This window comes from Mauremys mutica, chromosome 4 (assembly GCF_020497125.1).
Source record: "Mauremys mutica isolate MM-2020 ecotype Southern chromosome 4, ASM2049712v1, whole genome shotgun sequence".
NCBI lineage: Eukaryota > Metazoa > Chordata > Testudines > Geoemydidae > Mauremys > Mauremys mutica.
Window position 1 is genome coordinate 120,943,398 of NC_059075.1, and position 8,310 is coordinate 120,951,707.

Below are 8,310 nucleotides of genomic sequence, written 5' to 3' on the forward strand. Positions count from 1 at the left end.
GGCTTCGAGCTTTCAAACCTGCCTCCAACTGCCAGCCAGAGCACACGGTCCCTCAAACAACCAAACAAACAAACAGACTGACAAACACAAGCTCAGCACACAGCAAGTAACCCGCAAACACAAACAAACACACACTACAGACAGTCACTTACCCCACAGATGCTGTATTAGCTCCTCCTTCACCTGAAGAACTCCCTTGCGAAACTCCCTGTTAGGACAAGGTGACCTGTCCCCACTGCTCCCTGGGGTGGCTCAGCTTCTGACTGCACCCATCTGGGAGGCTGTCACACACCCCAGGGCCTAGAAGGCAAGTGGGGGGGAGGTTCCTATTCATGTCACCCTCTGAGAGCCCATAGAAGGGCCAAAGGAAGAATAAAGGGCAGGAGGTGAAGCAGGCCCTGAGCCTCTGTCCCATCCTCACCTCCTCAAATGTGGAGCTTCCTGAGCTTCAGTTGGGCAGGCAGTCTGTAGCCCTGACACAAAGGTCCTTCTGCGCCATATGGGGCAGGGAGAGCTCTGCGTGGGAGCATGGGGAATGGGATGGGGGTCAGAGCAAGGAAAGAGGGGAGGGGTATGGGAGTGAGGGGAAGAGCTCCTGCCCCAGATGAAGGAAGTTTGGGGTCAGAGGGAAGGACCCTGGTCCACAGAGAGGGGAGAGAGTTTCTGTCAGTGACAGGGGCCTCCATTTCCTCTTCCACTAGCCCCCCATTTACAGTGAGACTGAGGAGTACCTGCAGCAGGGAGTGGGAGTTGCTGAACATGGGAGGGGAACCTTTAAGGGCATCAGATGAGGAGCAGCCCTTGCAGCGCCTGGGCACCTGGTGCAAGTGCCGGATGATGCGCAGCTGACACATCACCTTGGCTGTGACATCCTCCAGCTGCAGGGGAATGAGAACATGTCAGAGACTGAGACACTGCCCAGAAATCTGCCCAGGGAGGATTAAGGGCACCTGGGAACCAGCACCATTTCCACCCAACAGCTCCTCATGTCTCAGTGGAGGATTCACCCTCCTGATCCGCAGGATGGAGGCTTGTTGTCCTCTCTAGTGACCTCCACTGCCAACCCCCCTCCTTGTAGGGTTAGCTCCTGCCACCTCCCCCTCAGTGCCCCTGACAGCTGTTGCACCTCCAACCCACCTGGGGCACTGCTCAAGTTTGTAGAACCCTCTCCTCCACCCCTACCTCCATCCCCACCCAGGTAGGGCAGGGAGGGGGGCAGGAGGGATTCTGACAGCAGTGAAGTGGGATGTGGGGAGGTTGAGACCTTTCCCCAAGTCACTCCAATGACAAATGCTGAAGCCACAGGATGGCAGCCCTGGTGAACGGGGCAGGTCAGCAGCCCCTGCTGCCTGAATCCTCCTGTTCTCTCTAGAGCGGGTCCAGCCCTGCCAGCAGCAGGACAAGCTTCCCCCACTCATGTGGAACTGCCTGGCCAGTCGCCATCACCCATCAGTCCTTGGCCTCCCAGGCTGCCAGTGATGGGAGCAGCTCCGGGTGCTGGCTCGGGTGACATGGACACTAGGCCATGGGGAAATGGATGCAGCTCTGTGGGGCAGGAAAGGTTCACAGAGGGCACTTAGGGGACTCTCCTGCCCTTCCCAGGAGTGACAGCAGAACATCACATCCTAAGAACAGAAGTCCAGAAGTCCCCACTAGGCTCCTTGCTCCCAGGCCAGCGAATGGTGATAGGATGGGAATGAGGCCTGGGCCCCGCCCCAATCTCCTGAGTCTAATGCAGCTGCTTACCTTGTCCCCCATCCGCTGCTGGGCTTCCCCCAGGATGGAGTATGTGAGGAGCAGCCCAGCCTGGCTGACACGGAGCAGGGGGTCATGGATCGCCAGCATTGCTGTCTGGAGGAAGAATTTTCTCTGCCCCTCAGAAAAGAATTTTCCAAAGACCTAAAACCAACAGGACACGAGTCTTTAGTAGATTGCCCAGAGCCAGCCTCCAAGTCCTGGAGATAGAATGGCCTCAGCGTCTGGTGCCCCAAAGGAAGGGTAAGAGAGCTGCTGTAGCCAAGGCAGTTCATTCCCCAGGAGGCTTTCAGGGTCCCATGGCTCAGGGTAGCCCCTTGATTAAAAGGTGGCAGATGCTTAGGGACCAAAGCCTCCAGTGGCTCTTTCTGGAGGGCAATTGATCGCAGGGGCCATGATGGGCTGGAAATGGATCTCTAATGTGGGGGAGCAGGGCCCACTCTGCTGTGCAGTGCACAGAGATGATAGGGGACCCTGTATTGCTTCCAGCAGAGAGATCTCCTGCACCTCAGTGGCTAGAGGAGTGTGCATGTGGGGGAGGGGGTTGGAGCTGACAGACCAAAGGTCTATTCCCCCTAAATTAGTGATTTCTGGGTAAGGCCACTGCAGCTCTTTGGTTTCTTCCAAAGAGACCCCAATCTACAACCTGACAAGGATAAGGAGACTCATGTCCCTGTCCCCATCACAGACCCTCCTAGGAAACTTTTCTTCTGCTGCAGCAATTCAGCTTGTGGGAGGCAAGATAAGCTCACACAGTCTTTCTCACGTGGCGTCTATAGAGCAGCATTCTGTAGATGCACTTGTAGATCTAGGAGCCATTCCAAGGCCTCCTTTGTGAGGTTGTGGAAATCACCCATTTCACCTTTGACTCCAATCTGGGGGCACTGGGTTATGGTGTCTTCCAAGGTTTGGATGTTCTCCCCACAGTTCTGAGACAGGGCGGTGGGAGAGGGGAGGGGTCTTTGATTTTCTACTTGTGCAGCAAGTAGCTGCAACTTGGCTCAGTGACAATGTGCTTCTTTGGAACAGTGGCTGAGGTCCAGATACTCTGCCATTCCCTGGCCGGGTCTGGAGACATGAGGGGGGCGCATGTGGTCCATATTGACTCTGGAGCTCACTGTGTCCTCTACTCAGTGCCCAGGTTGGGGCATTCTGCTTCCTGACTGGCAATGGAATTGGGCAAACCCCACCTCCTTTCTCTGCTTCTACAGAGTGCAGGGAATTAAACAAGGGTCTCATCAAGCAATAGTGCCTGACTGACCCATTGCTCTCCTCTCGGACACTTGGGGATCAGCCATGTAGCAATGGCTCCATGTCAGACACTCAAATCACGGCAACTAGCGAGGTTCCAATGTGGGACCTTTAGCACCAGCCTGTCCCACAGGGTGCTGGATGAGGAACTCTGAGCTGGAAATAAGGAGTGGGCTCTTGTCCTGTCTCCAGGAGGCATCCACTGCAGTGACCCCGCCAGCCCCACTCCCTGAGCTGTCTCATGCCCTGCCACAGTGTCCTTACCTCCCCCACCCTGACTGTGTTCTTATAGCCCAGAAGCCTGCTGTCCCGGGGCCAGTCGTGGCACCACAGATCTTCTGCCTTGTGTATGGTCAGCCCTAGAAGAAAAAGAGAGAGAGAGAGAGACACTTATGATCCTTCTGGTTGCAATTTCTGTGTCCTTCCAATCCCATTGGTGGCTTCACAGTGGAGTGGAGAAGAACATAGGCAGAGAGAGACTTGTCCTCCAGCTGGGGTCAGGCTGAGAGAAATTGTCTGGGGTTCCATTATCCACCTGTGGTCACTCTCAGTCCCCTATTGGGTTCCGTGTGCCAGCGGGTTTCTTACTCCTCTGTTGGAGCAGCAGCTGGTACAGCCGGTAAGTCCCCTCCCTGGCCTGCCAGCTGATGTCCTTGTCTGGGTCACTGACAAACAGAGCCAGCTGGGCCACGTGGTGATCCATCCTAGGGAACTCTGCTGAGATCTAATGGAAGGGAGAGGAGAGGAAACTCCATCAGCAGTTTCCTTGCTGGCATGTAGGGAGTCACTGAGTGCACAATCCCCACAGGAATTTCAGAGCATATCAGAGAGAAGGGCTGATTCCCTGGGGTCCTCCTGTTTCTCTAGGAAGGAGCATGTGCCTCTTCTCTGAGAACCATCTCTGGAATCTCATGGGGGGTGTGTGTTGGGGGGGCGGGGTGGGGGAAGGGTGGGTTTTCAGATTCTAACTCCCCAAGGCAACCAGGGGCCCCATGGTTAGTGCTCAAAAGAACCAGGCAGAGCTCTGGCTTGAAGTTCCAGATTCTTCCTCTGTCCCTCAAGAAAACAGGACCTGACACTCCATGGCACTGACCACCCCAATAAGGACGCCCCACTAGGGACCCAGCGAGGAGGAGAGAGTAGAAAATGGATCTTCCAGTCTCTCCTTACCAATCCCCCAAAGAGTTAAGGTAAATTTGGTTCCCACCCCTCCTTATGGGACTCACCTCCAAGATGTAGTGGAGCCTGTCCGTGTCTGGGGACTCTGCCAGCAGGTTCCCCAGCATGGCATCCAGGAGCTCTGGCATGACTTTGTGCAGAGCCTGCAAAGCATGGGTCAGAGTTAGGGAAACTGGGCCTACACCTGCCACAGGATGGGAAGAGGGGTCTCTGGGAAGCACTGGGGAGACTCTCAAACACATATCCTGGCCTCTCTCATTCACATCCCAGTGCAGGCAATTAGCAAGGATTGATGACACCTGGATCTTTGATCCATGAGCTTAGCAGGTCTCTGCAGAGGGCCTTGTAGGCAGAAGAGTATGAAACAGCCAAATTGCTATGGATGGAAGCTGGGCTGCTGGGCAAAACATGGCATAAGAAAGAAAGAAAGAAAGAAAGAAAGAAAGAAAGAAAGAAAGAAAGAAAGAAAGAAATCCCCCAGGGAGGGATAATCCTCTGGAGAGAAGGATCCAACCCTGCAGCTTGTTCCATCTCTGCCTACCCCACCCCTAAAGTTGGAGCTCCTGTGAATCAAAAGAGCAGGGACCAAGGACCACTCTGGAAGAGGAGGAGGCAGGGGCAGCTCTAGGATTTCGGCCACCCCAAGCAAGGCGGCACGCCGCGGGGGGCGCTCTGGCGATCGCTGGTCCCACGGCTCCAGGTCCACTGCAGCTGCCTGCCGCCCTCCCGCGGGACGCTGCCCCAAGCACGCGCTTGGTGCACTGGGGTCTGGAGCCGGCCCTGGGAGGAGGATAGAGGAGGAGGATGTACCTGGCTATTGATGGTGTCCTTCTCCGTGCCCAGGGTGAAAACGCAGCGAAGGGCAGCTCGCAAGAGTTGGGTCTCTAGGTCTGGCTCAAGGGCAGGTTTCATGATGCTGGCAAGAGAGAGGCGCTGGTATTAGACTGTGCAGTACGGGGGTGGGACTGTCGCCAACACGGACACGAAACCACAGGGATATAGGCCCAGGCTGGCGAGAATGGAAATTGAGGCCCTGAACTAGGGAATGACAAGGCCAAGGCGTCGCAGACAGACAGTGGCAGGACAGGAATAGCGCCTGTTCCCTTGAGCCTGCTGCCCCTCCTGTATCTGAGCCCGGGAGTGAGCCCCTCCCCAAGGCCCCTGGAATGTTAGTGGAGTGAAAAGAACAGCCCAGCCAGGAGAGAGTGAACCTTCCCACCCCACCAGCTCTGCCAGAGGAGCCACTCCTGGGAGGTGACCTGGGAGTGGGAGGGACAGTGACTCCCAGCCTTGGGCCTGAGCAGCACTGGGGTTAGGGGAGCCAGAGGGAGGGGGGAGGGGGAAGGGGCTGTCTCGGTACCTGAGGTTGCCCACTGCAACCAGGGAGTTGGCGCAGATGGCGCTGGGTGGAGAGTCTTTAGGAAGCTCCTCAATGAGCTCCTGTGAGACGCAAAGGAGACAAAGGAGTGTGAGAGATTCGGGCCCTACTGACACCTCCCAAAGAGGAGATTACACAGCCAGTGCCCCACATGGCCAGCAGGATCCCCCACTACCTCCTGCTCCTCCCATTTCTTCCTGCCCATCAAACTTGTCCCCCTTCCAGGATTCCTGCCCAGCTCAGTCCCAATCCCCTTCTTTCCTCCTCCCTGTCAAAACTGCCCCCATTCAGCACCATCCCAACTACCGAGCTGGGACCATGTCATTCCTTGTCCTCCAGTCTCAGCTGCCCTCCTGCCCCACAATTCCCCCACTGCCCAATCTCACAATTACTCCCTTCTCTTCTCCCCAGCCTTCAGCCGCAGCAATCCCTGCCCTCTGCTGCCCACTCCAACACCACCCAGCCCCCTCCCATTAGCCCGGCGATACCCCTGCCAATCCCATGTCTCTCTCCTCCCTCCAGCTGCCGTATGACGTGTCTCACTCATCACAATCCTCTCCACCACAGCTGCCTTGCAGCAGCGCGGCTCCAGCGCGGCTCCAGCGTGTCCTGCCCTCTGTTCTGTGCAGCAAGACACGCGGGGTCGATGGCCATCAGGAACATGAGCTGCTTCCCCTCATCCTGTACCCACCAGGAGTGGGGTATAGCGAGAGAGAACTTGTTAGCTAGGGACCATCCTGCCCCACCCACACCAGCTCCAGGGCTCAGGCCTCTATGGGAGATTGTGGGGACCTGCCTATTGTCCAAATCCCCCACCACTCCTACACAAGCAGGATCAGGAACAGGGACAGTGCCTGTAGGGGGAGAAGACCTCGGCCGTTGTGGGACAAACACCCCCATCTTGGGGGTCCCACAGCATGGATGTAAAAGGGCCGCATTAGGGGTGGTGAATCATCAGGGACAAGACCCTCGGTAGGGGGTGGGGATGCTGGGAAGGGACAGGACAATCTTGGTTCCAGCCCAGGTGGGGAACATTTGTACCTTTTCCCTGCACTGGAGCTGCTCTCTGATGACCATGAGAGCATCTTCATCTGTGGACATGTCCAGCCATTCCTCCTCCTCTGAATCTCTGGTGGTCCCTGCACCAGGGAGAGAAGGAAACAGGGTGATGCCTGCTGCCCCTTGGGGGAAGGACAGGGGCGTGGTGGGGAGAGCAGGATCCCACCTCAGGCACCCAAGGCAGATCGGGCCCCACACCTCCCTCTCAGGGATGCCTTCAGCCCCCAACAGCTTTAGAAGCCCAGAGCAGAGAGCCCCCCTTCCACTGTCCAGGACTCCATGGGAGGTGCCTCCTCCCCCAGCCCCAGAGCATCAAGGGACAAAGTGGCAGCAGCTCTTGATGCTCCCCAACCCCAGTTCCCCTTGCTGCAGGGGCAGCTGGGTGACTGCTGCTGGTGTCAGTGGGGTTCACATGGCTCAGGCCAGACACCTGGGCTGGGGACCCCCCTCCCACCACTGGGAGTGTGTCTGGGCCCAGGGTGTTCACATCCCCGTCCTCACCTCTCCCTGAGCCCAGCCTGGCTCCTCACCTGGAACAAAGCAGCAGCGTCCATCAGCGTTGCTGCTGCCAGAGTCCCAGGCGCTGCTGCTGTGCCATGCTGAGCTGCTGGTGCTGGGACAGGGATCTTCCACATCCTGGCCTGAGGGGGCTGGAAGGTCCTCAGTGACTGGGCAGGGCGATGCCTCCTGTTGGGAATGAGGGCTGGGCTCCTGAGGCCGCTGCTGCCCACACAACAAGCCCCAGAGCCTCCCTGCCCCGTATCCCTCCTGGGCTGGGTCCTGTCTTCGAAACCGCATCCTGAGCCAGCTCCATCTGCACCTGGTCAGGGCCTCTCCCAGCTTGGCGCCTGCGCCGGGAGCTGGTTTTGTTCACCAGAAGGCTGGGCACTTCCGCCTTCTGGCCTGGATGGGAGCTGCTTCCCCGCCCGCGGGGATGGAGAGGTTGCTCTGCCCCTTGGGAAGATGGCAGCTGCTTCCCTCAGGCTCTGGAGCCACCTGCAGAGCCTTCTTCCTGAGCATCCTCAGGAGCCTGGCCATCCTGGAATCAAGCGGGGAGCAGGTGTGAGTCTGGGCTCAAGGCAGCCTTTCACTCATGGGCCTTTTCGCTCCCTCCTCATCCCTGCTCCAACCAGAGCAGCCCCTTCTCCCCCCACAGGAGTGCAGGGAGTGCAAGCTACACACACTGGCAGGAGTTCATTACTTGATCTGCTCCCGATATTCCCCCTCGTAATCCCTGCTGCTGCTGCTGCAATATCCAGGATGTCTCATCCTTTCAGAACAATGGGATCAGTCCCAAAACCATTGGTTACTCTGGACAAGCAGCCCCCTCCTGTCATCCCAGGCCACACTCCCCCGCCCAGGCTAGAGAAGGAACAGAACCCAGGAGTCCGGACTTCTCCTGGGAAACCATTCCCCAGGTCAAAGTCACAAAGACCCTAGGCACAGGAAGACCAGGGCCCTTCCTCCTCATTCCCCATTAATTCCCATGCTCAGCAGCTGACAGGGTCTGGCCCAGCTCAGAGACTCTCAGCCTGGGGAACAGTGTCCCACAAGGGAAGGGCTGGGAGCCCCATTGCTGGCACCTTTCCAAACACTCTGGAGACGGCTCTGGAGAGGCTCCCGCCCAGTCTGAGAATGAGGGGGCTCTTGCAAATGAAATCCCCCTTCTGAGAGGTTCTCTCCCCCTC

The 8,310-nt window shown here is 57.5% G+C and overlaps 2 long non-coding RNA genes across 2 annotated transcripts; both read right to left on the reverse strand.

Annotated features, from left to right (window-relative positions):
- Window positions 1-271: 271 nt before the first annotated feature.
- Window positions 272-3,697, reverse strand: LOC123368244. The gene is made up of 3 exons (XR_006578724.1): window positions 3,271-3,697; window positions 1,747-1,899; window positions 272-878 (listed from the first exon to the last, which is right to left on the reverse strand). It is a non-coding gene; the product is annotated as an uncharacterized LOC123368244 (long non-coding RNA).
- Window positions 3,698-4,994: 1,297 nt separating this feature from the next.
- On the reverse strand, window positions 4,995-7,625 carry LOC123368243. Its single transcript, XR_006578723.1, has 5 exons — window positions 7,153-7,625; window positions 6,605-6,702; window positions 6,107-6,244; window positions 5,546-5,625; window positions 4,995-5,101 (listed from the first exon to the last, which is right to left on the reverse strand). It is a non-coding gene; the product is annotated as an uncharacterized LOC123368243 (long non-coding RNA).
- Between the last annotated feature and the right edge of the window lie 685 nt (window positions 7,626-8,310).